Consider the following 27,067-nt stretch of genomic DNA (forward strand, 5'->3'; position numbering starts at 1 on the left):
AACTAATGCTTTGAATGATGTCAGCTACAACATACTTGGTTTTACAAGGGACTTCCTTCTGAGACCCAAGCATAGAAAGGACTATCAAAATAAAATTCCTGACTTTGAACAGCAGAGGAATAAGTAACAGAATAAATGAACCAACTGAAGACAATTCCTATTAAGATCACTGAAAATCAAGAAAGAGCCAAAATAGATTCTACAAACCTTCTGGTATAATACATTTATACATTAAATCTTGAAAAAGTTTATCTTTTTAAAAAATCCTAATTTCGGGGCACCTGGGTGGCTCAGTCGGTTGAGCGTCCGACTTCAGCTCAGGTCACGATCTCACGGTTCGTGAGTTCGAGCCCCGCGTCAGGCTCTGGGCTGATGGCTCAGAGCCTGGAGTCTGCTTCGGATTCTGTCTCCCTCTCTCTCTGCCCCTCCCCCTTTCATGCTCTGTCTCTCTCTGTCTCAAAAATAAATAAACATAAAAAAAAAATTTTTTTAAATCCTAATTTCAAATTTCTTACATCAAGTATTCACAATTTGTCATTTGAAAGAAACAGGAAAAAACACGATAATCATATAACATGTTACATTTCAATACACCCTGAGTATGTCAAATTTTGTTCACCTGCCCCAAAGCTAATCCTAAATCTCTCCAGAATAAATAAATGAACACAAAGTTTAGAAATAAAATCTAATCATGTTTTTCAGATTTTAAAAACGTCTCCAATTTATGCTCTTTCTCCTTCACTGTAGGTCATTTGAGATGGTTTCAATGGTAACACATACCTTATGCATTGCTACACTGAAAATTTATTCAACCGTTCTATTCTTGAAGTCATTATTTCTTCCCATGCTTCTATTTTGTAAGGGGCAACATTTTTCAGCCACCTCCTAAGGGAATTCGTGATTCAGCAACATCTTCTCCCAATCCAGTCATTCACACTCAAAACAAAATTTTCTGTTGACCTCCACGTTTCATACAGCACTACTGACCAAATGAATAGGTAAGAAACTCAAGAGTTAATAAAGAAATGAGAAAGACACATTAAGTTCAATAGACATTTATCACTTTGAATAATGCCTTCTCCTCAGTCATAAATAGAGTTTTATCAAACTTGCTTGTGTATACTCTGTAAATATGGCCAAAGAAAGAGGACCTTACTAAAAGCATGGTGACTACAAAGAACAGGTAGGTACAGTGACTTCTTAAGCTGTTTAGTCAATGAATGAACATACAAACATGAAAATGTAAAATACTAAGAAACAGGGTCACATTAAAGCAAGAAGCAGGGTCAATGAAAGAATGTCTGGTGATTCAGGGATTCCTTTCACAGACTGTATTTTATCTCAGCTTTCTTCTTACGGCCTGACTTTAAAAAAATATTATACGCTCACAAAAATGTTTACAAATCTCTAGCACTTTCAATTCTAAGAAACTGTTTCTCCTAATGAAGAATACTTCCAAAAGAATGATTTTCCTAAAAGGGGTCACATGTGTTTATGTATCTGTATGTTATTAAACAGATTCTCCAGGGCTAATGGACATTCAAAGGGATGTTTCTTTTTTTAAATCCTGGGCAAGACTGTCTTATTAACAATGAGAGAAATTCAGCACAGTGTTAAGACCCTGATCTTTGGAGCGAGCCAGTTATTTAAAGACACTTACTAGCTGTTTATCTTTCTGTAAAATCTTAGATGTTAAGTCTCAGTTCCCTCATTGGTAAAATGGCAATGAGACCTACTTCCTAGAGTTGTGAGAATTATATAAAATAATGCACAGAACATATTTTTCACAGTCCCTGGAATTAATTGTTCCCTAATGATATCTACTAATAACAATAGAAAGAATAAAAGAAAAAAAAATAAAAACACAGAGCTCTCTCCTTTTCCTGTAATAATTACATTATCCTCACTCCCTCCCCAGCATTTCTCCTTGCCCTCAACCCAACAATAAGAAACTACACAAGTAAATTAGAAATACCTAAATATGATAACCAAAAAGTTACAAATTAAGAATTATAAGTTTCTGATTCACCACATACCAATTATATTTCCATAATCTTTATTCTATTTCACATCTCACTAATACCTTAACCAGATAAAATTCAACTCTGGCAATTCAATTCTCTTTTTAATCTAAAAAGTATTTATATATTCAGTGAACTACAGAAGTCAGTCTTCAAGAATGTTCAGGAAAACAGGAATAGTATTTTCAGTAGTGAGTGTAGAACATTCTAAATGCTCAAAACATTATTTAAGTTTATTTAGTTATTTTGGAGAGAGAGAGAGAGAGAGAGAGAGAGATTGAGCAGGTGAGGGGCAGAGAGAAAGAGAGAGAATCCCAAGCAGGCTCCGCACTGTCAGCGAGGAGCCCGACTTAGGGTTCAAACTCACAAAACATGAGATCATGACCTGAGCCGAAATCAAGAGTTGGACACTTAACAGACTGAGCCACCCATGCGCCCCAGGCGCTCCTATTCCGTTAGGTTTTAGCAACATCATCAAAAAGTACCAAGTTCTTACCAAGTGTGCCAGGACTTGTAAAGTCCAGTAAAACACAGCACAGAAACTAAAAAAACCTAACATGAAAAGAACAATGTTATAATAAGAACAAAAATAATTGACAGGCCTCAAATGATTTATCTGCTAAGCATTATATTTGAAAGCATGGAAGAAATGAATATCATGTTACTAACTCCACCATTCTGCTAGTCCATTACAGCTTTAGGGTATAACAGATATAAAATAAACTGCACCTATTTAACATGTACAATTTGATAAGTTAACAAAACATTTATATCCATAAAACCGTCAACATAATCAAGATAAGACATTTCCATCAGTCCCAAAAGTTTGTTCATGCCCACTGTGTAATCTTGTCACTCCTACCCTCCTCTCCTGTCAACTATCTTCTGTGATTACAGAGTAGTTTTCTAGAATTTAAATATAGTATATCTGTTTTATTTATAAGTCTGACTTCTTTCATTTAGCCTAATTATTTGAAGAGCCATCCACGTTGTTAAGTATCAGTAATTCTTTCCTTTTAACTGCTCAGCAGTTAAAAGAGAGGGAGACATACAACCCAAAGCAGGCTCCAGGCTCTGAGATGTCAGCAGAGCCCAAGAAGGGGCTTGAACTCATGAACCACGAGATCATGACCTGAGCCAAAGTCAGACACTTAACCAACTGAGTCAACCAGTGCCCCTATATTTTTTTATTTGAGAGAGAGAGAGCATATATGAGAGCAGAGGGAGGCACAGAGAGAGAGAGACAGAAAACCTCAAGCAGGATCCACATTCAGCACAGAGCCCAACATGGGGCTTGATTCCACAACCCTGGGATCATCATGACCTGAGCCAAAACCAAGAGTTGGATGCTCAACTGCTTGAGCCACCCAGGTGCCACCATATTGCTTTCATTTCTCTTGGATAAATACCTAAGAAGTGAAATGGGTGGGTCATATGGTAAGTTTACACTTAAATTTTAGAGTAACTGCCCAGCTGTTCCAGTTCACATTCCCAACAGTGTATGAGAATTCTACTTGGTCTGCATTCTTACTAACACCGGACCAATCTTTATAATTATAGCCATTCTAGTATAACAGTACATTATTATGGTTTTAGTTAACACTTTTCTAATGATTTATGAAGTTAAGCATCTTTGCACATGCATATTAGGCATCCATTTATCTTCTCTGATGAACTTTCTATTCAAGTTTTTGTGAGGTTTTTTGCCCTTTTTTTACAAGGTTGTTTGTCTTATTGGGTTGCAAGAGTTCTTTATATACTCTGGATACATATCCTCTGTCAAATACGTTTTGCAAATATTTTCTCCCAGTCTGAGGGCATGCCTTTTCATTTCGTTTTTTGTTTATTTTTTAGTGAGCTATATCCGACAAACAACATTATATTAGGTTCAGGTATACAACATAATGATTTGATGTAAGTATATTTTGCAAAATGATAACCATAACATATCACCTCACACAGTTACAAATGTCTTTTTCATTTCCTTAACAGCGAATTTCAAAGACAAAAAGATTAGGGGCGCCTGGGTGGCTCAGTTGGTTGAGCGGCCAACCCTTGATTTCTGCTCAGGCAATGATCTCACAGTTTGTGGGTTTGAGCCCTGCATCAGCCTCTGCGCTAGCAGAGCAAAGACTGCTTGGGATTCTGTCTCCCTCTCTCTCAAAATAAATAAATATTTTTTAAAAAATACTCAAAAAGATTTTAAATTTGAGGATATCTTTAGTAATTTTCCCCCTTCATGCTTTTTGTGTCTTAAAAAACCCTTGCTAGCCCAAGTTCATTAAGATTTTCTCTGGTACTGAAAGACAAATACCGTATGTTTTCACTCTTATGTGGATCCGGAGAAACTTAACAGAAGACCATGGGGGAGGGGAAGGGGGGAAAAAAAAAAAAAGAGAGGGAGAGAGCCAAACCATAAGAGACTCTTAAAAACTGAGAATAAACTGAGGGTTGATGCGGGGTGGGTGATGGGCATTGAGGAGGGCACCTGTTGGGATGAGCCCTGGGTGTTGTATGGAAACCAATTTGACAATAAATTTCATTAAAAAAAAAAAAAAAAAAAAGATTTTCTCCGGTACTTCTAGAAATTTTATGATTTCAGGTCATACATTTAGGTCTACAGTCCATCTGAAGTTAATTTTTACATATGCTATGAGGTAAGAGTTGAGATTCTTTTTTTGTGCATTTGTATTTGACTATACCAGCACCAGTGATTGAAAAGAGTGAATATTCACAGAATTAAAATGACTCCACTTCCATTCTATACAACCCTTTCCCCTAAAACAAGTCCCTGGCTTAGATTCCATAGTCCATCATTATTAACATTCCCTTATACACATATTCAATTTCTTAGGCCTTCTTCTCCTTCCCTCAACCAGCAACACCCCAATCTTGGATAATTTACCTCTCTGCCTATTTCACATACAAAGTGACAAGAAAAGTCATGTTTCCATGCTGACCCAATGACACCGTAAATTCATGTCCACTAATCTCAAATGGGCATTTGATTCTGTAATTCTCTAGTATATTCACTCCCCCATTCTTACAGAGGACTGTTTCACACTTCTTAACTCTCTTCAAATCTAACATCCCTTCTTCTATCCTTAGTCCCTTAATGGCCTACCTTCCTGTGTCATTGAAAAAAATAAGCACTTAGACAAACCTAAACCACATCTACTTCTCCACCAGCATCTGAATCCATACCATCAGCACTCCCTACTGCTAGTAAGGATTAAATGGTGGTATTCCCACCATGGTCAACTTCTCTACTTATATGCCTATTCAGACATAAACTATAAGCAACTCTTTCTTCACTCTAATCAATTTCTCCCTATCTATACTGGATTATTCCCATCAGCATACAAACATTATACAATTTTTCCCACTTTAAGAAAACATCTCTTGACCCTATATCCACCTTCCAGCTAAAGCCCCATTTCTCCCAAACTAATCCCCTCCCAAACCCCTGCCCCCCCGCCCCTCCCCAAAAAACAATATAGTGACTTGGATTATCTGATGCTGCACTAGGATATGATGAGTAGGAGTCAGTAAACCGGGATTAAGTCTCATCTCGGCCATTAGTTTGCAACATATCCTTAAGCAAAGCAATTAATCTGAGCTTCAATTTCCTCTTGTATAAAACAGAGATACTGGACAAAAATTCATCTCTAAATATCCCTAGAATATTCTGTATATATCAGCATCTAAAACATCATTAATGAAAAGGAAAATACATCAGTTGTGCAGCTGAAAAGCTATGAAAAAGATACTCACTAGCCTAAAGAGGAAGAAACCATGAAAAAGTTAACCAAATAACTCAAAGTACAAACTTTACCATAGGAAAGAATACAAATCATTATTGATCACAGGAAAGGGAAACAACTGACCTCCCAAATTATCATCTGCTAGTTCTTCAAAGTATTTTACTTCTTCCAAGGGAACCAAAAGGATTGATGTGGATAAGAACACCCAGCAAAGCAAGTAACTACAGGAACTTTTTCAGAACATTAGAAAAATGCAGTTATCCTACCTGTTGTAAAAAAAATTTCTGTTCAAAACAAGGAATAAAAGTCCTAACAGATCTCACCATCAAACTTACCACCAATTAGAACAGCCATGTGTTTTCCTAAAAAGTCAAACCTACAGTTTTCTTAGGCACTCCAAAGAGGAACATCAAACTGGAGAAAAGAAGAAGCTCCAAAAAAAAAATAAATTGCACATACAATTTAAATATTCTGGGTAAACAGAAATGTTCAAACATTGAGAAGTTTTTTGCCCTTTTTTTACAGGGCAAAACGTGAACTAAAAGAACTAAATAATGAACTCCAAAATTAAAGAAAATTACATGCATAATTTTACAAAATCATGTATTTTAGGGTAAGAGAGTCTTAATAATTACCAGTTTAAATGCTTTCCCTACAAGCCCATACTTCCCTAAAGCCCAAAGAACTTAAGTGATTTGCCTGAGGTCATACTACTAAGTGTCTCCTGCCACATCAAAAACCCAGGTCTCGGGACGCGTGGGTGGCTCAGTAGGTTGGTTAAGTGTCCGACTTTGGCTCAGGTCATGATCTCACAGTTCATGGGTTCAAGCCCTGCATTGGGCTCTGTGCTGATGGCTCAGAGCCTGGAGCCTGCTTCAGATTCTGTCTCTCCCTCTCTCTCTGTCCCTCCCACACTTGCACTCTGTCTCCCTCTCTCAAAAATAAATATACATTAACAACAACAACAACCCAGGTCTCAAGAGAGGATTCTGGGAAGATGGCAGAGTAGGAAGCACCAGGAATGGCTACCCACCTAGATGACAACTGCAAGAGCAGAATCTGTCTGATGTAACTATTTTGGAATTCTGGAGTCTATTTACGGCTTGCAAATCCAGGGGAAGGCTTACACGATAAATCCAATCAGTTTCAACTCAGCACAGTAGTAGTAGCTACCCAGCCCCTACCCAGCCACATGAAGGGCAGCTGTGCAAAGTTCCTACAGCAGCCTGCACAAACCTTGTGGGAGCTAGGGTGGGAGGCGGAAATAAACAAACTCTGTCCTCCAAATATCAGGGGTCTGTGCCCTGGTCACAGACTATTGTTTCTGATCACAGAGGTGGCAAAGAAGCAGGTGCCATTGTTGTTGCACTTCCCCCACCCCCAAGCTATCACAAGGCCCTCCCCTCTTCAGCAATAGTGACTTCCAGGGCATTTAAAAAGCTAGCATCCTCTTCCCTCCTCTTTCATTTTTCTATTTTTCCTCTACTGGGAAACAGACTCTAAAACCTAAGACATTCAAAATCAACTGCATACACAGGTAAAATCAGAAAGTGACTGCACATTCCTAGGGAAAAGCACAGGATCAGAAAAGACCTGAGAAGACCTTAAGTTTACACCTCAGACTGACCCTTGGCATGGAGGCAGCCTGCAAAGATAAAAAAATAATAACAAAAACAGCAAACTCTAGGGAGGCAGGAGAACTTGATATCCAGAATTACCACACTATTTGATTCAAATGTCCCGTTTTCAGGGCACCACTCAGGGCACCGAGTAACCGGTTAACTTTTGATTTCAGCTCAGGTCATGATCTCAAAGTTCATGGGATCAAGCCCCAAGTTAGGCTCTGCACGAGAGTGCTGAGTCTGTTTGGGATTCTCTTTCTCTCTCCCTCTGTGTCTCTCCCTTGCTCAGGCTATCAAAATGAATAATTTTTTAAAAAAATAATAAAAATAAAAATAAAATGATTAACACTTAAAGAATTAAAATCTCTAGACACTTTAAAAAATGCTCAGTGAAAAATGTGAAATCAGGGCATTTGGATGAAAAACGCTTTTCCACCACACAAAACAAGAAGACAGACATCTTCCCCATGAATTCTGGCAAGGTCAATTCCCACCCTTATTCACAAAATTCTTGGAGAGCTTCCTTGGCCTAAAAAAAACCCCGCTATTTCACAGTGACTGAGTAAAGCCTGGGTATGGATGTGGTTACTTAGGGGACTTGCCTATTTTGATGGTAAGCAAACAATTCCTTATGGTGTTTCAACAATTCTAAGTCATAAAAAACAGTGGGTATTATAATTCATGACAAAACAAAAGAAGTAAAGACATCTTGTTATAAACAGAGGCTAAAGTATCAGAAATTATTAACAATTTAGGAAAAGATAAATATTTATAAAGAAATTATGAGAGCTAAAGAGGAAGAAACTCATTATTCAGTTTCCAAAATGGCCAAATGACTTAGCATGAAAATTTAGTAACAAACCTAATTCATTTTTCAAAATTATTAATCTTTTCAACCAAGTTCAACAAAAGACTGCCAAAGCAAAGAATCTAGAACTAAAATTTTACTCTCCTGAGAAACTGTATATTCTGCTAAAACAACTACATCAATCAACCTTTCACTTTATGATTTTTCTCACATAAATTTTTCTTAAATTTTGGCATCTATGACCAAAAAAGGCTGAACAAGCAATAAAAAACGATTAGTAGTCTCACTGCATTGCGGGTACAACCATTACAGATAAGTTTGGCAGTTTCTCATAAATGTAAATATTCAGGGGCACTTGGGTGGCTCAAATGGGTTAAGCAGACAACTCTTGGTTTCGGCTCAAGTCATGATCTCACAGTTCATGAGATAGAGCCCTGTGTCTGGCTCCACGATGACAGCACAAAGCCTGCTTGGGGTTCTCTCTCTCCTCTCTCTCTCTGCCCCTCCCCCCACTCACATGCACTTTCTCTCAAAAATAAACATTAAAAAAATTTTTTTAATTAAACATGCAGTTTTCATATCTTCCAGCAGTCTCACTCCCTGGCATTTATCCCAGAGAATGAAAACATATGTTCACATAAAAACTTATGCATGAAATGTTCATGGCAGTATTATTGGTAATACACCAAACTGGTAACATGAATGCCCCTCTCAATAGACAAATGTTTAAACAAACTGTGGTACATCCATACTATGGAATATTCATCAGTAATAAAAAGGGAGGAGCAATTGATATTGATACATGTAACAACTTAGATAGATCTCAAGGTCATTATATGTTTAGTAAATAAAAAAAGCCAATCTCAAAAAGTTATATACTGTATGACTCCATTTATACAATATCCTCAAAATAACAAAACTACAGAGATGGGGAACTGATTACTGGTTGGCAGAGGACAGGGACAAGGACCAGATGGAGGTAGTTTCTCAAAATAATGTTCTGAATTTATGCAATAAACATTAACTGCCCTTGGACTTTCAAGTTTTAATTCCAGCCCTGTCTCCAGTGAAATTATCTGCTAACTTTCCCCCCTCAACTAGCTGATTCACTAAATTAGCAACAGCTAGTAAGGCAAAACATGCCAATGAGGTACTTCCATCTCTCAGTCATTAAGATATCCTTGCAGAAAGTTTAAGAAGAGTAAGAAACGAAGTTAAGATTCAGAACCCACAGCAACTCCAATGTTAGCTGGTTAACAGAAAATCTAGCTATCAGTACTGAACATGCAAAGGCTATGTACAGGAGCCCAAGAATGGCACAGTGATAATGTGTGTTAGCTAAAAAATAAAGTCAAATGGACTAAACATTACTGCATTTTGATTCTAAACCTTGTTAACTGATTAAAAGGCACAACTTACTTGAATAACTTTTGAAGGAGAAATACTACCATATTAAATGCACACAATTCCAAAAACTTAAAATGCAAAAAAGCATTCCTTTTAAAACTGAGAAACCAGGGGATTTAGAAAACACCACCAGTGTGCCTAACCAATGTCCTTCATTTGTTCCAATTTTTCTAAATCCAATTTGTTCTGATTTTTCTAAATCAGAATTGGGACTAAAACAGTACTCCTGGACCTTTACTTATCCCAAAATTTATCAGGTGTTTCTAGAGGTAATTAAAGATAAAGTATAATAATCTATTGCTGAAAGCTTACAGAAGTAATTATTTTTTGCAAAAGTGTGGTAAGAATATAAGCCTGAGCTCTACCCAAAAGGAAAAGTTTCAAAGTACTGCAGCACCAACCATCATTAAGTAATTTTCTAACCTTCAATTTCCTCATGTATTACCATAGTACTTATCCTCAAAGAATCATTGTGAATATTAAATGTAAAATACTTAGGGGTGCCTGGGTGGCTCAGCCGGTTAAGCGTCCAACTTCTCAGGTCATCATCTCATGGCTCGTGAGTTTGAGCCCTGTACCAGGGTCAGTCTGACAGCTCAGAGCCTGCTTCAGATTCTCTCTGCCCATTCCCCACTCATGCTCACGGGCATGCACGCACCCTCTCTCAAAAATAAACATTTTTTAATAAAAAAAATAATAAGTGTAAAACTTAGAACAGGGTCTGATATGTATGAACACACTAAAATGGAGTCAGGAGACCAGCAGGAGAAGCTCTCATCCCCAAACACTGGTAGTCAATTGCAGACCCAACAGGAAGAAAGTTACTATGCAAATCCATACTATTTTAGCCACTGCTTTACTTTCCCAGCAGAAAGAAGAAAGGTTTTCCTCCTCCCAGCAATAGCCCAGCCAATGAGACTCAGCCAATGAAAAGCCACTACACTCTGAACTCCCAATGGACTTTTTTTTTTTTTTCTGGGGGGGGGGGGGGGGCGGCGGGCAGGGGGAGAATCCTAAGCAGGTTCTACCCTCATCTCACCACCAAGAGATCATGGCCTGAGCTGTAATCAAGAGTTGAATGCTTAACAGACTCAACCACCCAGGTGCTCCAGAACTTTGTTTATAACAGCCCTCCCAATTTCCCCCTTTCCTCTAAAAGGGCAGTTGCGATTCTCTATTCTCAAATAAACCTATTTTTGCTGGTAAAGTAACTGAATTTTCTTTTTAAGGTTAACATACAGAATAAGCATAACCAAGTATTAGATTCAATTTTTTTTTTTATTTTAGGAAATGCCAGGCACCTATATAGGCAGTGAGAGCAGCAACCTGGCTCCTGCTAGGAATGCTACAGCAGGTGTTGCTCATTTCCCTTGGCACAACAACCTTAACTTCTTTCTTGCTACCCACATTTTTTTTTCTTAATCTGAGAAGAAAAGGAAATCACCAGTCTAACCTAATCAGAAATTAATAGGAAGCTGGAAGAATCAGTAAATTGAAGACAAAAGACAATTGGAAACTACTGTTTTTTATAGATTTAGAGATCTCTTTTTATGACATCACCTCATATTTGTATATCACATTGTAGTTTCAAACTCCTTCTTAACACTATCTCATTTGATCCTCACAACAATCCTGTGAGGCACTTGTTGTTACTTCACATTTTACAGATAAGGAAAATGAGGCTTAAGTGACATGCTGAAGGTCACAGAGCCAGCAAGTGGAAGAGCTGGAAATTGAACCTCTCAACTGCTTTACCACAGCTCTCTCTCTAAATGGGGATAAGTTCTACAATGCTAACATTACGGCTTTTTGAACAGTATCCTCCATGATAATCTCAGCAAATCATAATGAAAATTTAGAATAAACCAAAGAATCATAGGACCTTAAGGATTATTTTAATGTAATCTCTCATTCTACACATGCTTTTACAAAAAGAAAATTTTTTTTAGTACTCAAGATCAAAAAAAAATTTTGTTTAATGTTCTCATGTTTCAAAACCTGCAACATTTGTGGAGATTAAGGGGCTGAGAAAAAGAATAAAAGGATTAAAACATACAAATCCCAAGTTACCCTCCATTTCCCTGACTACCTCTTGGTTTCCAACATATTTGTTGGGGGGGGGGTGGGGGGGAGACTCTTCTTGACAGGCACAGTTCAAATTTAAGATTTCTTTCTGAGAGTCCACATAAAAACTTGTATACAAATGTTTACAGCAGCATTATTCATAACAGCAAAAAAGAGAATCAATCAAAATGTCCACTATTAAACAAATGTCCATGCATAAAATGGACTATTATTTGGTAATGAAAAAGGACTGAAACATGCTACAGAACGGATAAACTATGAAAACACTCTAAGTGAAAGAAGCTAGTCACAAAAGACAACATTTTGTAGAAGTTCATTTATATGAAATGTTCAGAATAGGCAAATCCATAGAGACAGAGCTGCCTAGGACAGGCAGCGAAAATGCAAATACCCTGGAATTAGTTGTACAATTCTATGAATATACTAAAAATCACTGAGGTGTACACTTTAAATGGGTGAGTTCTAAAGTATGTGAAATATACCTCAATGAAGCTAATAAAACAAAATGTTATGAAAGGAAAAATGGGTCAGGCTATGTGCTGACAGCTCAGAGCCTGGAGCCTGCTACAGACTCTGTGTCTCCCTCTCTCTCTGCCCCTCCCCAGCTCATGCTCTGTCTCTGTCTCTGTCTCTCAAAAATAAAAATAAGCATTCAAAGAAAAATTAAAGAAAAAAAAGCCATCCGACTGGGTGGCTCAGTCAGTTATTAAGTGTCCAACTTCGGCTCAGGTCATGATCTTACTGTTCATGGATTCGAGCCCCACTTCAGGCTATGTGCTGACAGCTCAGAGCCTGGAGCCTGCTTTGGATTCTGTGCCTCCCTCTCTCTGTGCCTCTCCTTAGCTAATGCTCTGTATCTCTCAAAAATAAAAATAAACGTTAAAAAAAATTTTTTAATTAAAAAAAAAAAGGAAAAATGGGTACCTGGTATACAGAAACTCTCTATTATCTTTGCTTAACTTTTCCACAAATCTAAAACTTCTAAAATAAAATATAGATATAGAAATTAATAAACAAGATTACATAATAAATAGCTACAGTACCAGGTGCAGGCTAAGGTAGCACCACAAAACTTCAGAAAGATTCACGCACAGTGCCTCAGATAAAAAAGTACTGAATAAATATTAGATGTAAAAAATGAGGCTAGGCCTTGTTCACAGAGTTACACAACAGCACAGGTAGAAGAAGAACAGAACAGACCTAGAACAAGCTCATCACTCATTTGGCCAAACACATTCCTTTTCCCACCTACACAGAACTTTCCAAATAAATTTCCTTTCAGACAACCCAAAAACTTACAGGAAAAAATCTACACAGAAAAGAAAATGCCGGTAAACAACACTGTCACCTTATCAATGTGAAACTACTCCCTCTTCACCCTGGATTAGGTTTTTTTAGAAAAACATTTTAACATAATTATGCCATATCTATTTCTAAAGGTTAAACACCTTATCCTCTACAGATCAGACCTTACTATAGAGTTCAAGACTCAAATTACTGATGAAACATAAAGCATGTCAAGATTTGTTCTTACTGGCTTCTTAAAATTAATAATAAAGCAAAGTGTTCAAAAAAAGGATACTGACTGGAAAGGGGCATAAAGAAACTTTCTAAAGGGAGGAAAATATTCTACAACTTAATCAGATTGGTATTTATAATTATATGTATATATAATTAAAGATATATATATATTATATATAAAACATACATTATATGATGTAAAATTCACTGAGCTATGTATACCTCTTAGATTTGTGCATTTACTAGAAATTATGCATTTTTAAAAATGGAATTAAAAAAATAGTATTCCAAAGAATTATCTCATTATCCCAAAGCATATGATATAGTAAGAGTCAAATTTTTGTCTTCTTTTAGTAAAAATAATCAAGCACACAGAAGTAAAACAATCTTCCTTGGTATCTCAAAATCAAGAAGAAAAACAGGTCTTCCAACTCTGTTATATCATCAATCTAACCTTTGTGCCTCAAAGACAATGAGATTGAATCTTGAGATTCTTCTGAGAGTGAGAAAAGAGAAGAGGGTAGATAGAACCAATTCTAATTACATCAACATACTCACCATCCCCAAATGCCATATCCTTATTCTTCAATGAGAAAATTATTTTAATTTTTTTAAACGTTTATTTATTTTTGAAAGAGACAGACAGAAAGTGGGAGAGGGGCAGACGGAATCTGAAGCAGGCTCTAGGCTCTGAGCTCTCAGCACAGAGCCTGATGCAAGGAGCAAACCCATGAACAATGAGATCATGATCTGAGCCGAAGTCAGATGCTTAACTGACTGAGCCACCCAAGAGCCCCAGAAAATTATTTGTAATTGTTTTTTAAGTTTATTTATTCATTTTGAGAGAGACAGGGTGAGTGGGGGAGGGGCAGAGAGAGACAAAGACAATCCCAAGCAGGCTTCACACTGCCAGCATGGAGCCCAATGCAGGGCGTGAACACACAAAACATGAGATCATGACCAGAGCCAAAACCAAGAGTCAGACACTCAACCAACTGAGCCACCCAGGAGCCCTGAAAAAAAAATTTTTTAAGTAAATTCTACATCCAAGGTGGGGCTCGAACTCATGACTCTGAGATCAAGTATCACAAGTTCTACCAAGTGAGCTAGCCAGGCACTCCAAGATAAAATTATTTTTATCCAGAATTGGTTGTGAAATAATGCAAAGAACGCAAAAGAAGTTCTCAGGTTCACACTCCCTCTAAAAACTATCACAATGCTACCTCGTGCTTCATTCTATAGTTTTTCCAAGGAAGTTATAAGGCAACCATACTCTCTTGCCTTAAATTTTGTCTATTTACGTGTCTACTGTAAGAAAGTGAAGAGTGTACAGATAGGCCTCAATGGACTGAGATAAAGTATGGCTCTTATTTCACAGTCACAAAATTTTAGCGTTGGACCACATCTGAGCTGCCAATTAGCCATTTAATGAATAAACTAAATCCTAAAACAGTTACGGGACTTGCCTAAGATTTCACAGCTAGTAAGAGGCAGAGTCAAAGCTGAATCCAGCCTTCTATTCACCATACTACACCTATATCTCTGCCCAGTTAAAAGCTGCATACTATCTTACCTAAAGTGGTAATTACACTCTGGGTAAAAATGGTTCATATTATCCAAATTCTCATACCCATCTGCCTCACCACACTAATATTTTAATTAATTTATAATCAGAATTGTAACTGTCAACCAGTTATACAGTACCTTCTTTTCTCAGCAGTAAAATCCCCTTAGTAAACTGATTTAATACCAAAAGGTTATTTGGCACATAAGTAATCATGGCATACAGAGAAGGATAGTTTTAAAGAATACATGCAGCAAATTCTTCATGGCAAACCACCTTATTTCGCCAAAGACATTCATAAAGTCATTTATCCAATCAGCAAACACTGAATTGCCGACTAGATGGCAGGTACTATATTAGGCCTAAGGAAGACAAAGACATAGATACAAGGGACTCTGGTTTAGGTAGGCAGACAACAACAACAGATTGTGGTAAGAGCTATGGTGGAACAGCCAAGGTCCCAGAGGAGGAACATCTACTCCAATCTGGAGGGTCAGGGAAGTCAGACCAGCTTCTTACTCTCCCAAGCATTAAATTAACATTTGCTCTAGAAGCTCAGGCTTCTCATTCTTGAAATCCATGATTTTAAACCCAGGTCTCTTACTGACATAAAAGTCTTCAAAATCTATGTCTGAGTCAAAAGAAAAACAGCATTACAATATTATCCTATTTATTTAAAACTGTTATAGTCAGTTATAGTCACTGTTACATAACTGCATTTGTATATATTTTCAAAGAGACATGTATGGAAGGATATTATAAAAACTTTTATGGTAATCATTCCTGTAGGATAGGATCTCAGATTGTTTCAATGTTTTGACACTTTATCTGAATTAATTTTAAGAATTCTCCTACAGGGGTGCCTGGGTGGCTCAGTCAGTTAAGCGTCCGACTTTGGCTCAGGTCATGATCTCGCAGTCCATCAGTTCGAGCCCCATGCCAGGTTCTGTACTGACAGCCCAGAGCCTGGAGCCTGCTTCAGATTCTGTGCCTCCCTCTTGCTCTGCCTTTCTCCCTCTCGCTCTGCTCCTACAGGAGTGCCTGGCTGGCTCAGTTAGCAGAGCATGCAACTCTTCATCTCAGAGTCGTGGGTTTGAGCCCCACACTGGGTGGAGAGATTACTTAAAATAATTAATTTTTAAAAATACTCCTATAATTTTTTATTCTACCATAACCAAAGTAGGTGGGACAGAGCAAGCACACAGATAAAAGCCGAATAAACTATTACTGTACTTATATCAACCTGTCTCCCCTATTCAGAGTATTATTTGTCACATAAGGGACACTAATGCCACATACTTGAGATCTTTTATTTACACTTGTAAGAAGGGCCACTTCTGGGAAAGTTTCTGGAAAAACAAGAAAGGTAGATGGGGACCAAAAATAAATGGGCTATAATCACAATGCTAAGGTGTTCATTGCTAAGGTGTTCAATGTTAAGACTTCATTCTGTGGGTGACAGAAAAACACTGAGGGGGTTTTGACCTAAAGATTAACAATCAACTTTTTTTTTTCAACTCCATTCTTTAACCAGGTATCTCTGGTAGCAACTGTGATACATAAACAGGAAACGACATAAAGACAAAGAGATGTGTTAAAACGTTGTGGCTATGTTTAAAAAAAAAAAGGCAAATGCAAATTTTTAGCAGCAGTATCTCTGATGGATAAGACTATAGGCAGTCTCCTACTTTCAGTGTTATACATTTCTATAATACCTGCACTTCTTAAAATAAGCATGTATTAGATTTATAACCAGAAAAAAATAAGAATGGCTATCACAACAGCTCAAAGGGGATGCAGGGAAAATGATGAAAGTTTGGATTACACGTTCTATAAGAGCAAGAAACTGATCTTACTTACCACTCCCTAGTACCTTGTACTGTGCCTAGCACATATTAGGTGCTCAATAAATGTGACAGAAGAGTGAATGAGTGAACAAATGAACATCCTAAAGGCTCAACGAAGAAGAAACATTTCAGAAGTAAAATACACATTTGTTGATCAACATAAAAGCCAGAACAGGAAAAAATTAAAGATATCCTCAAGTTTTATGGACTAGTTGGCTAAGTGAATGATGAACCATTAATCAAGATAAGTAAAACTAGAAGAAGTATAGGTATACAGGAATGCAAAGAGATCATGGCAAAATGCCAATGAATTTGGTAGAAGGCATTAAGTTTCAGGAACCAGTAGGGAGTATAGGCTGAAGATGGAGATTTGGGAATCACCCATACAAACTTACATCAGAGATCAGAGCTACCACATACTTGTTATGGATTCTCATGTTCATAATCAACAGGAGAATAGGATAGGCAGATCAAAATAAAATACGTGCACTATTCTGGGGGCCCTGGTACCCTGATTTTTTGCCCCACTGATATGTATGTATATATGTATGTATGTATGTATTTTGAGAGAGAGAGAGAGTGCAAAATGGGAAGGGGTAGACAGAGGGGAATGGGTAGACAGAGGGGTAGACAGTGGGGCTCAAACTCAGGAACCATGAGATCATGACCTGAGCCGAGATCAAGAATCAGACACTTAACCGACTGAGCCATCCAGGCTCCCCTGCCTCACTGATTTTTAAACTTAGATTATTAAATAAATACACCTTAGGTGTTAGAGTCTTAATCTCTCATTTGCTTCCCAATAGGATACAAAGACCCACAGCTATACTTTATATTGTTATCATTTGCTACAAACAGAATTCTGGGCTCACAAATCCAGGGCAGATCAGAAATTCAATACACATGGCATTATTCACTATAAACATATAAAACTTATATACTGGTTTTATTAAATATTATCTACTGACAAACTATTGTAAAGTAATAGTTTGTCACTGACTTTATTTTTGAATACTTTTTCATCTTATTTCCAGGATTACAACATGACACTTTCAACTATCCTTACCTATGCAAATCTCTTCCCCCTCCAGTTCATTCTACCTATGAAATAGGGACTTCCCCATTTCCTTTGTTTCAGCTCTTCCTCTAGAAATCCACTCTTCCTATCTCAAACTGACCATACTCAAAACTAAGTTCAAAAGGTCAACAAATGGGTTAGACTAGTCTCATAAATGCAGAAACACACAATATAAGACTAATTTGTCCCCATGCTTTTACATGTTATCTTTCATGCCTGTAGTGTTATTTCCTTTTTCCAACATTTATCTAAATAGAGGCCATAGGTCATATCTTAACCATTTCAGCATTCACCTATTCTCTTCTTTCTTTGAATTTCCATAATATAAATTGAGTGGCCTTCAAAAGTTAGTTATGTTTTCCTCTATCTACACTGAAAAATAAGCCTTTTAGGGTGCCTGGATGGCTCAGTTGGTTAGGCATCTGACTTTGGCTCAGGTCTTGACCTCATTGTTTGTGAGTTCAAGCCCCACATGGGGCTCTGTGCTGACAGCTCAGAGCCCGGAGCCTGCTTCAGATTCTGTGTCTCCCTCCCTCTCTGCCTCTCCCCACTCACGCTCTGTCTCTCTCTCTCAAAAAATAAACATTAAAAAATTTTTTTGCTTTAAAAAGCGAGCTTCTTGAAGAGAGATTCCCTATCAATAGTGAGGATACAGTTGGCATTCAATGAATACTTACTAACAAAATGGAAGCTCTGAATTTGTATCTTACTTTTTTGGCTTCCTAATCCTCCTGTGCCTCCACATTGCCATATACCAGAAATAAAATGTATTCTTTTTTCATTTTACTAACAGATATTAGACTAACTTAAATCTAGATTTATTTCACTTTTAAGTTTTTTTATTTATTTTGAGAGCAAGAGAGAGAAAGAGAACAAGAGAGGGGCAGATAGAGAGGGAGAGAGAATACCAAGCAGGCTCCGTGCTGTCAGCACAGAGCCCGACTCAGGGTTCAAACTCACAGACCTCGAGATCATGACCTGAGCCAAAATCAAAAGTCAGATGCTTAACCGACTGAGCCGCCCAGGCACCCCAAATTTATTTTACTTTTTAAATATTTTCTTAAATGTTTACTTATTTTTGAGAGAGAGAGAGAGAGAGAGAGGGAGGGAGGGAGGGAGGGAGGGAGGCAGGGAGGGAAGGAGAGAGAGAGAGAGAGAATGAGTTGGGGAAGGGCAGAGAGAGAGGGAGACACAGAATCCAAAGCAGGTTCCAGGCTCTGAGCCAGCAGCAGGGAGCCTGATGCGGGGCTCGAACCCATGAACCGTGAGATCATGACCTGAGCCGAAAATGAAGGCTTAAACAACTGAGCCACCCTGGAGACCCAGATTCTAACAATTTTAAAGATGAGGAATGAGACTCTAATTAGGTCATATAGGTAGTTGGAAGCAAAGGCTAGAACCAAGGCTTCTAACTTCTAGAAAAGGTATTTATTGAGTGACTGATACACATGGAGAATTCTGTGAGGCACTGTATTAGACCAGTGCCCACTCTTGTGTACCAAGACACTTCCCACTGATGTTCAAAAATATTTAAAACATTAATTAAAGCTTACATTCTAAGGAAATTTCTGTATTAGGAGAAGACACTGTCTACATTTCTAAAAAATATGTTAAAAATAAGCAGGCAGAGGGGGGAAAAATCTTTAAAGTAGGAAAGAATTTAGAATTTCAAACAATTTACTCTTCCTGTCCTGGCTGTTGTTTACTGTTAAAAAGAGTAAGACCATCAAAAGACATCTCTACCCAAATTTCATGACCTAATAGTTTAAGAAAAATAAGCCTTATTCCTGTTGGCAAATGATCTGCTTTTGTCACATCACACTAAAGCATTAGCTCTGTCACAGGATTAGAGTACAGCCATCTGAGGACAAAAGTTCAGGCAGAAAAAGAAACCATACTGGAATTTGATAAAGACCCCTCAGGAATATGGCAGTTAGCTGTTTCAATAGCACCTTTCATCTAAGGATCTCAAAACAAATATTATTTACATTATCAAGAATCAAAACGGTGGCACCATGGCTCAATAAACTAACATATCAATGACCTATAGGGAATTCAATACTGATGTTCTGAAACTCAGCCCTCGGTTCTCAAAAACAAGACCTAGTTACAGTTGACCCTTGAACAACTAGGGGGTTAGGGGCACCAACATCCCATGCAGTCAAAAATCTGCATTTAACTTTTGACTCCCTAAGAACTTAACCACTAACAGCCTACTATTGACTGGAAAGCTTACCAATAACATGAACTGTGATTAACACATATTTTGTCTGTTATATGCATTATATACTGTATTCTTACAGTAAGCTAGAGAAATGGAAGTATTAAGAAAATCATAAGAAAAAATACATTTATAGTACCGTCATGTTTTTATCAAAAAAATCCGTGTATCAGTGGACCTGCATAAGTTCACACCCATGCTGTCCCAGGCTCAAGTGTATTTGGATTTTGTCCCTAATTCCTGGCACAGAACTCCTAAAACCCTTGGAATTTCAAGAGTGATAGGAGCACTCTTGTTATTCATAACAAGTCTCTTTTAACCACAAAGCAATTTGTGCTAACAAGGTGACTCTTGGTGGACCCTTACATAGCTAAAGATGGGAACCGGTTGTGAGAGGGAACAATCCACATGATTAGAGGGTTGAAACTTTCAGGCCCTGCCCCCAATATGGGGAAAGGGAGAGTAAACCACCAAGGCCAATGATTTAACCAATCATTCCTAGGTAACAGAAACTTCTAAAAAAACCCTGAACAACAGGGTTTAGAGAGCTTCTGGATAAGTGAACACATGGAGGTACTGGGAGGGTGGTGTGCCCAGAGACAGCAGGGAAGTTCCCCATACCTTGCCCAATGCATCCTCTCCACTGTTTCTGAGTTGCCCTCTTTATAATAAGCCTATAAGCGTAGGTAAAGTGCTCTTCCTGAGTTCTGTGAGTCATCTCAGCAAATTATTGAATCTAAGGAGAGGTCATGGAAACCCCAGAATTTTTTGCAAAGTTGGAAAGGAGTACAGGTGGCCCCGGACTTGCAACTGGTGACTAAAGTGGGGACAGTCTTAGGAACTGAGCCCTCTAACTTGAAGGATCTGACACTAACTCCAGGTAGACAGTGTTAGAACTGAATTCAATTGTTGGACTGGTATCACAGAATTGGACAATTGGTGGTGGTATGGAAAAACCTACACTACACAAGTAGTTAATTCCACTCTATAAAGTTTAAAAAAAAAAAAAAAAGATAAGTGGATTTGTTGATACCATCTCCCAGCTTACTTTGCTGCACATGTATGAATAAAAGACCCCAAAATTTAAGCAATATTGTCAGAACAGTTTCTACTGATATAATTAGTAATAATTTTATGCCATCTGGGGTGCCTGGCTGGTTCAGTGGGTGGAGCACGCAACTCTATCTTGGGGTTGTGATTTCGAGCCCCATGTTAGATGTAGAGACTACTTAAAAAAATAAAATCTTTAAAAAAATAATAATTTTTTGCCATCTTTGTGCCAGGCATTAACCTTAGGTCAAATTATTTCCAATGTATGCAATTCTGAAAGATAGATATTGCCCCTGATAACATATGAGAAAATTGAATCTCATCATTAAATTTCCCACTGCACGCAGCAAGTAGCAGAGTACTAAATCTAGTTATAAAACACAAACCCCTGCCTTCTTCTATGGCAACCCTTACTTTTTATAATGTAGTATAAAATTATAAACTCTCTAACAATCCTTAAGAACATTATGCTAGTCTTAAGGGTGTGTGCCAGGCTTGAGGTTTTTGAGTAACAGCACAGGCCCCATACCTGTTGGTGTTCACATGAAGCAGTATCCTAGGCACCTAGGCATCCTAGTAAAGAAAAGCCAAAGAGCAAAATAATGCTGTGACTCTTTGTGGAGCCAAACCTTCCCCCAGCTTTATCAGTCTTCAAGCAAGTTCTCCACCAGCCACTTTGTTGAACATCCTCACAACAAAGCTGCCCTCAGGAACTGATCATAAGTCCGAGCAATTCCTAGGACTCCTAGAATGTATGTATGCCAATCTCCAGTTTCAGACCTAGCTTGCCCAAAAGAAGACTATTATGGAAAATTTATTATAAGTATCCGTAACACAACTGTGAGTCCTGAGAGGGAATGCAAAGAAGTCTTCCCCCCAGCCTTACCTCACAGTCTGTTGTTAAATCACCTGCCCCAATTCAGTAAATGAAATGTGGAAGGAAGAGGAGGAGGGAGGGAGGGAGGGAGGGAGGGAGGGAGGGAGGGAGGGAGGGAGGGAGGGGAGAGAGACAAGTGGACAGACTAGCCTTAAGAATTGCTATCAAAAACATAATACTGACAGTCCATATACAGATCTAGTATTCTAGTTTTCTACTTTATACACTTTTTAAGAACTGCCTTTTTTGGCATTGTATTCTCTTGCTGGTTGGAAAATATTTTATTTTTTTCTTCCCCAATTATCAAGGAACTAAAGTCAATAAGACTTTTCACTACCTTCTGTTACCAATATCAGCACAAAAAAGAGAGTCTAGAGATTAGCAAATCTTAAGAGCTGGGAGGGACAAGAAAGAGATCATGTAGTTTAAACTCTTACAGGAACACTTATATCTCCAAAACACAATCATCCAAGCTATACTTGAATATCTCTAATGACAGAGACCTCATAATTTTGTCTATTCCACTATGGGACATACCTTATTGTGCAAAAGGTCTTTTCCATAGTGGGATGAAATTCACCTCCAAATTACCTTCTACCCATGGTCAGTCCTCTGGAGCAAGAGAGATGATCAGTCAGCTCCCTTTTGCTTAAAACAACTCTTAAATTTATTTAGATAGTTAAGTTTCCAAGTATTATCTTCTGTGGCAAAACAGCTCCTGATTCTTCAACCGCTCTTCATTAGATACAGTATCTAGGGAACTCATTATTCTTGGTCATAATCATATGGACGATTTAGATTATCACTGTCTCACTGAAGTGTAAAATCCGTAAGTGGACACAATACATATAATCAGATGGTACAAGAACAAAGGGACTATTAGTTCCCTTAATTTACCACTGTACATCTATAAATGTTCATCAATATTAGCCTCTTTTCACAACCACATTATACAATTAACTACCTTAGAGGATGGTGGCTTTCAAATGAAAAATCTGTTTTAGGCAGATCATTTCTGTTAAAGAGTAAACTTTACATTTCTATCACACCTATCTTATCACTTTCATACTTCATCCTGCTTAGATTGCCTTGGTTTTCTTTGATACAACACATCAGATAACACTCCCAGTTTTAGCATCATTTACAAAATTTTTGGTAAGCATGCATATTGTACCATTATTTAAGATCTAGATCTATAATGCTTAGCAAAAGAAGAACTTACAAGCCTGTATAATCACACTGTGCTTTCTGTTTTGAGAGACAGCAAGCAAGCACAAGGAGAGAATCTTAAGCAGCGTGGAGCCCAACATGGGGCTCAATCTCATGACTCATGAAAGATGAGATCATGACCTGAGCCAAAACCAAGAGTCGGACACTTAACAGATTGAGCCACACAGGCAGCCCCACACTGTGCTTTATAACAAACAAATAAGCAAACCAGATTTAAAAGACCAACAAACTGGGAAGAGACATTTGCAACACATACAGTAATACACTGATTTCATTACACATTTCCTACAAATTCATAAAGGGAAAAAAGCAATCAATCAATGAAAAAAGAACCAACGTCTAACATTAACAACCAGATCACAGAAAAACAAAGATAAAATTCAACTTCACTCATAAAGAGCAATGTAAATTTGTGTGATTAAAGTTTTTAATTTTAAATTGAATTCCAGTTAACATTCACTTTATTAGTACACTTTATTAGTTTCAAGTGTACAATACAGTGATTCAACATTTCCATACATCACCCAGTGCTCATCCCAAGTGCCCTCCTTAATTCCCATTATCTATTTCACTCATCCCTCCACCCACCTCTCCTCTGGTAACCATCAATTTATTCTTGATAGTTAAGAGTTTATTTCTTGGTTTGTCTCTTTTTTGTTCCTTTGCTCATTTGTTTCTTAAATTTCACATGAGTGAAATCATATGGTATTTGTCTTTCTCTGACTTATTTCACTTAGCATAATACTCTCTAGCTCCATCCATGTTGTTGCAAATGACAAGATTTTGTTCTTTTTTATGGTTGAATAATATTCCATTGTATATACATACACCATTTTTTATCCATTCATCTACTGATGGACACTTGGGTTGCTTCCATAATTTAACTACTGTAATAATTCTGCTATAAACATAGGGGTACAGGTATTCCTCTGAATAAATGTTTTTATATTTTTTGGATAAAAACCCAGTAGTGTGATTACTGGATCATAAGGTAGTTTCTACTTCCTTTTTTTTTTTTCTTTGTAAGTAATCTCTATACCCAACACATGGCTCAAACTCACGATCAAGAGTTTCATCCTCTACTAACAGAACCAGCCAGTCACCCCTCTATTTTTAACTTTTTTAAGGAGCCTCCATACTGTTTTCCACAGTGGCTGCACCAGTTTGCATTCCCACCAACAGTGCATTAGGATTCCTTTTTCTCCACATCCTTGCCAATACCTGTTGCTTCCTGTGTTTTTGATTTGAGCCATTATGACAGGTGTCAGGTAAAGAGCAATGTAAATTCAATCTGTAATGTAATAACATTTTTTACCTATCAGAGTGACAAAGATCAAAGTGTTGATAACATATCTAATTTGTAAGACATGGAAACAAGTACCCCACAGATTGCTGATGGGAATATATATTAATTCCAACTCTTTAGAGCACAATTTGGAATTATCTATAAAAATTTTAATTACACCTACCTTTTCTTTGGAGCATGGATATTCACTGCAACATTTGTAATAGCAAAAGTAGTAGACACTTAGCTGTCAACCTACAGCCATTTCTCCCTTCTTTCAGAACTCCTATCTGTTCAGGGTGGTAATGTACCCAACCCCAAGAGATGATTAGTTGAAACCCACTATGGCTATCATATTCTCTTTACCAGATAATCACTTCCTCAGACATTCCAGGGGTCAGGGGCAGCAAGCAATATGACCTTCACTGAAATGTAAGGAGACATTGCATATGGCGTTGCTACTCAAATCCACAGCATCTGCATCACGTGGGAGCACATCACTGATACAAATTCTCAGACCCCACTCTAAACCTATGGATCAGAATCTCTGTCAGTGGATTCCAGGAATTTGTATTTTAACACATTCCCTAGGTCAGTCTTACCCACACTCTTAAAGTTCATGAAGCACTGTTTAAGACTTCTGGGAATTATTTTCTCCCTATTTAAAATCACTAAGCCTTCCCATTAGAAAAATATTTTGAGGGCACCTAGGTGGCTCAGTCAGTTGAGTGTCTGACCCTTGATCTCAGGTGAGGTCATGATCTCACAATTTGTGAGATCAAGCCCTGCATGGGGCTCTGCACTGACAGCACGGTGCCTGCTTGTGGTTCTCTCTCTCCCTCTCTCTCTGCCCCTCCCCCACTCACTCGCTCTCATTTTCTCTCTCTCAAAATAAATAAACAGACATTAAAAAAAAAAAAATTTTGCCCCCCATTACCCGTCTTTGAATGCAGTTAGTTGTGCTGCTTGGTGCTAAGGCAGCCATCCTACAACCATGAGGCTACAGCAGAGAAACTGAAAAGACAATATACTAAAAGTAATAGAGTTAAGATAGGGGAAAACCTGGGTTTAATAAATATTACCAAGCAACCACACTAGCCCTGAACCACCTATTTCTTTGTTTCTATTTATATGAGACAACTTAAGAGTCTTTATTGTTTAGTTACTTTTAGATACTGTTACTATTATTTACAGTTGAATATATCCTAAGTGATACACTTTATATCTATCCATGGAAACCAATGGAGCTTAAATTCTACTGGAAATAGAGTAATTTGTGTCATTGTTTAATAGTAGCATAGTATTCCATGTTATGTATTTACCATCATTTTATTTCTTTGTGATTCCCATGTGCATGCACAGCATTAAGACAATCAGTACTAGTCTGAGACAACTAACAAGTTTTGGCCCCAATCTGCTACTTCATTCCAACTAGGACATAAGCTCCACTCAGGCAGTAACCTTAACGCACTGCAACCTAAGCAGTTACAACAGAACCAAACATATATGAAAATATTTGATAAATATTTTTAAATAAACAAATGTAGAAAAAGAGGTCTTCCATAAATGCTAAAACTAAGTTATATCTAAGCTTAACTTGCCTACTTTGATTGTTTGCACAGATCTTCAGGTTGAGGATGCTACAAAGATCGAAAACTTCTACTATGAAATAGCAGTGTGAAGAGGTTCTCACAGTCCCTTTCAATAGTCCAATTAGTATTTAAGGTGTCTTTCAGCTCTGTAACCTAGGAAATAAGAATAGCTAAGAGCAAATTGTTTCCTAACCAATCCTCATATTTCTTCTTTTCTATCGTAACTGCTAAGAACGATTTAAAACCTTGAAGGCATGAAACAAAAATCCAGGAACTAAGTTGTTTAGGACATCCTAAAGATTTCAAGGTACATTTTTCAGTATCACTTTGAATGAGCAATTAATCAAGCCAGTTGCTAACAGTACTTAAACATCTTATATCTTCTCCTATCCCAGACATTTATCTAGAGTTGCAGATTTTTACCTAAATACAACCTCATCAGGGTTTAGGACTGTTTTGCTATTAGAAAGGCAACATTTCCAATCAGATTTTTATCCCCCACTGCCTCACTGAAACTATTCTTACCAAGGTTACCAATAACTTTCACATTGCTAAATCAAATGGTTATTTCTCAACCATGATCTTAATTGTTTAGTATTTAACAGTTAATAACGACTCCCTACTCCTTGAAACACTTTCCTTGTTTGGCTTCCAGATACCCTCTCACCTGGTTTCTTCCTATTTCTCTGGCTGGTGCTAAGTCTCCTTTGACTGTTCCTTCTCACCTTCCTCCAAAGATCTCTAAACTCTGGTCCACTCCAGAGTTAATTAAGTTCTTCAACCTCTTCTTACTTCTATCTCTTCTCACTCCCTTGGACCTCATCCAGCCCCCTGGCTTAAATACCATCTTTTTGACAGTAACCTCCAGTGGTACACCTCCAGCAGATCCTCTCTCTTGAATTCCAGACTCATAAACCAGCTACCTACTCAACATCTCTACCAAGTCTAGTAAACATCTATAATATATGTCCAAAACTGAGCTCCTGTACTTTCCTTCCAAACGTGTTACTCCTTCAGTCTTCCCCATCTGAATAAATGGTGTCCTTAAGGAACTTAGAGCAAAAACCTTGGAATTGTTCTTAACTCCTTCCTTTC

At 37.7% G+C, this 27,067-nt stretch overlaps 1 protein-coding gene across 8 annotated transcripts in view; it reads right to left on the bottom strand.

Annotated features, from left to right (window-relative positions):
- The window catches only part of TMCC1 (transmembrane and coiled-coil domain family 1), a 252,409-nt gene that overhangs the window by 202,474 nt on the left and 22,868 nt on the right, over nucleotides 1-27,067 (bottom strand). The window contains exon 1 of one of the 8 annotated variants that reach the window (XM_078442725.2): nucleotides 22,403-23,432. The exons of 6 other annotated variants lie outside the window; for them this stretch is intronic. The gene's annotated coding sequence lies outside the window, so the exon portion shown is untranslated. Of the gene's footprint in view, nucleotides 1-22,402; nucleotides 23,433-27,067 lie in introns of those variants that run through there. One more of the 8 variants, XM_078442729.2, reaches the window with a different exon arrangement.

Source organism: Panthera onca, chromosome A2 (genome assembly GCF_046562875.1).
Source record: "Panthera onca isolate mPanOnc1 chromosome A2, mPanOnc1 haplotype 2, whole genome shotgun sequence".
Lineage (NCBI taxonomy): Eukaryota > Metazoa > Chordata > Mammalia > Carnivora > Felidae > Panthera > Panthera onca.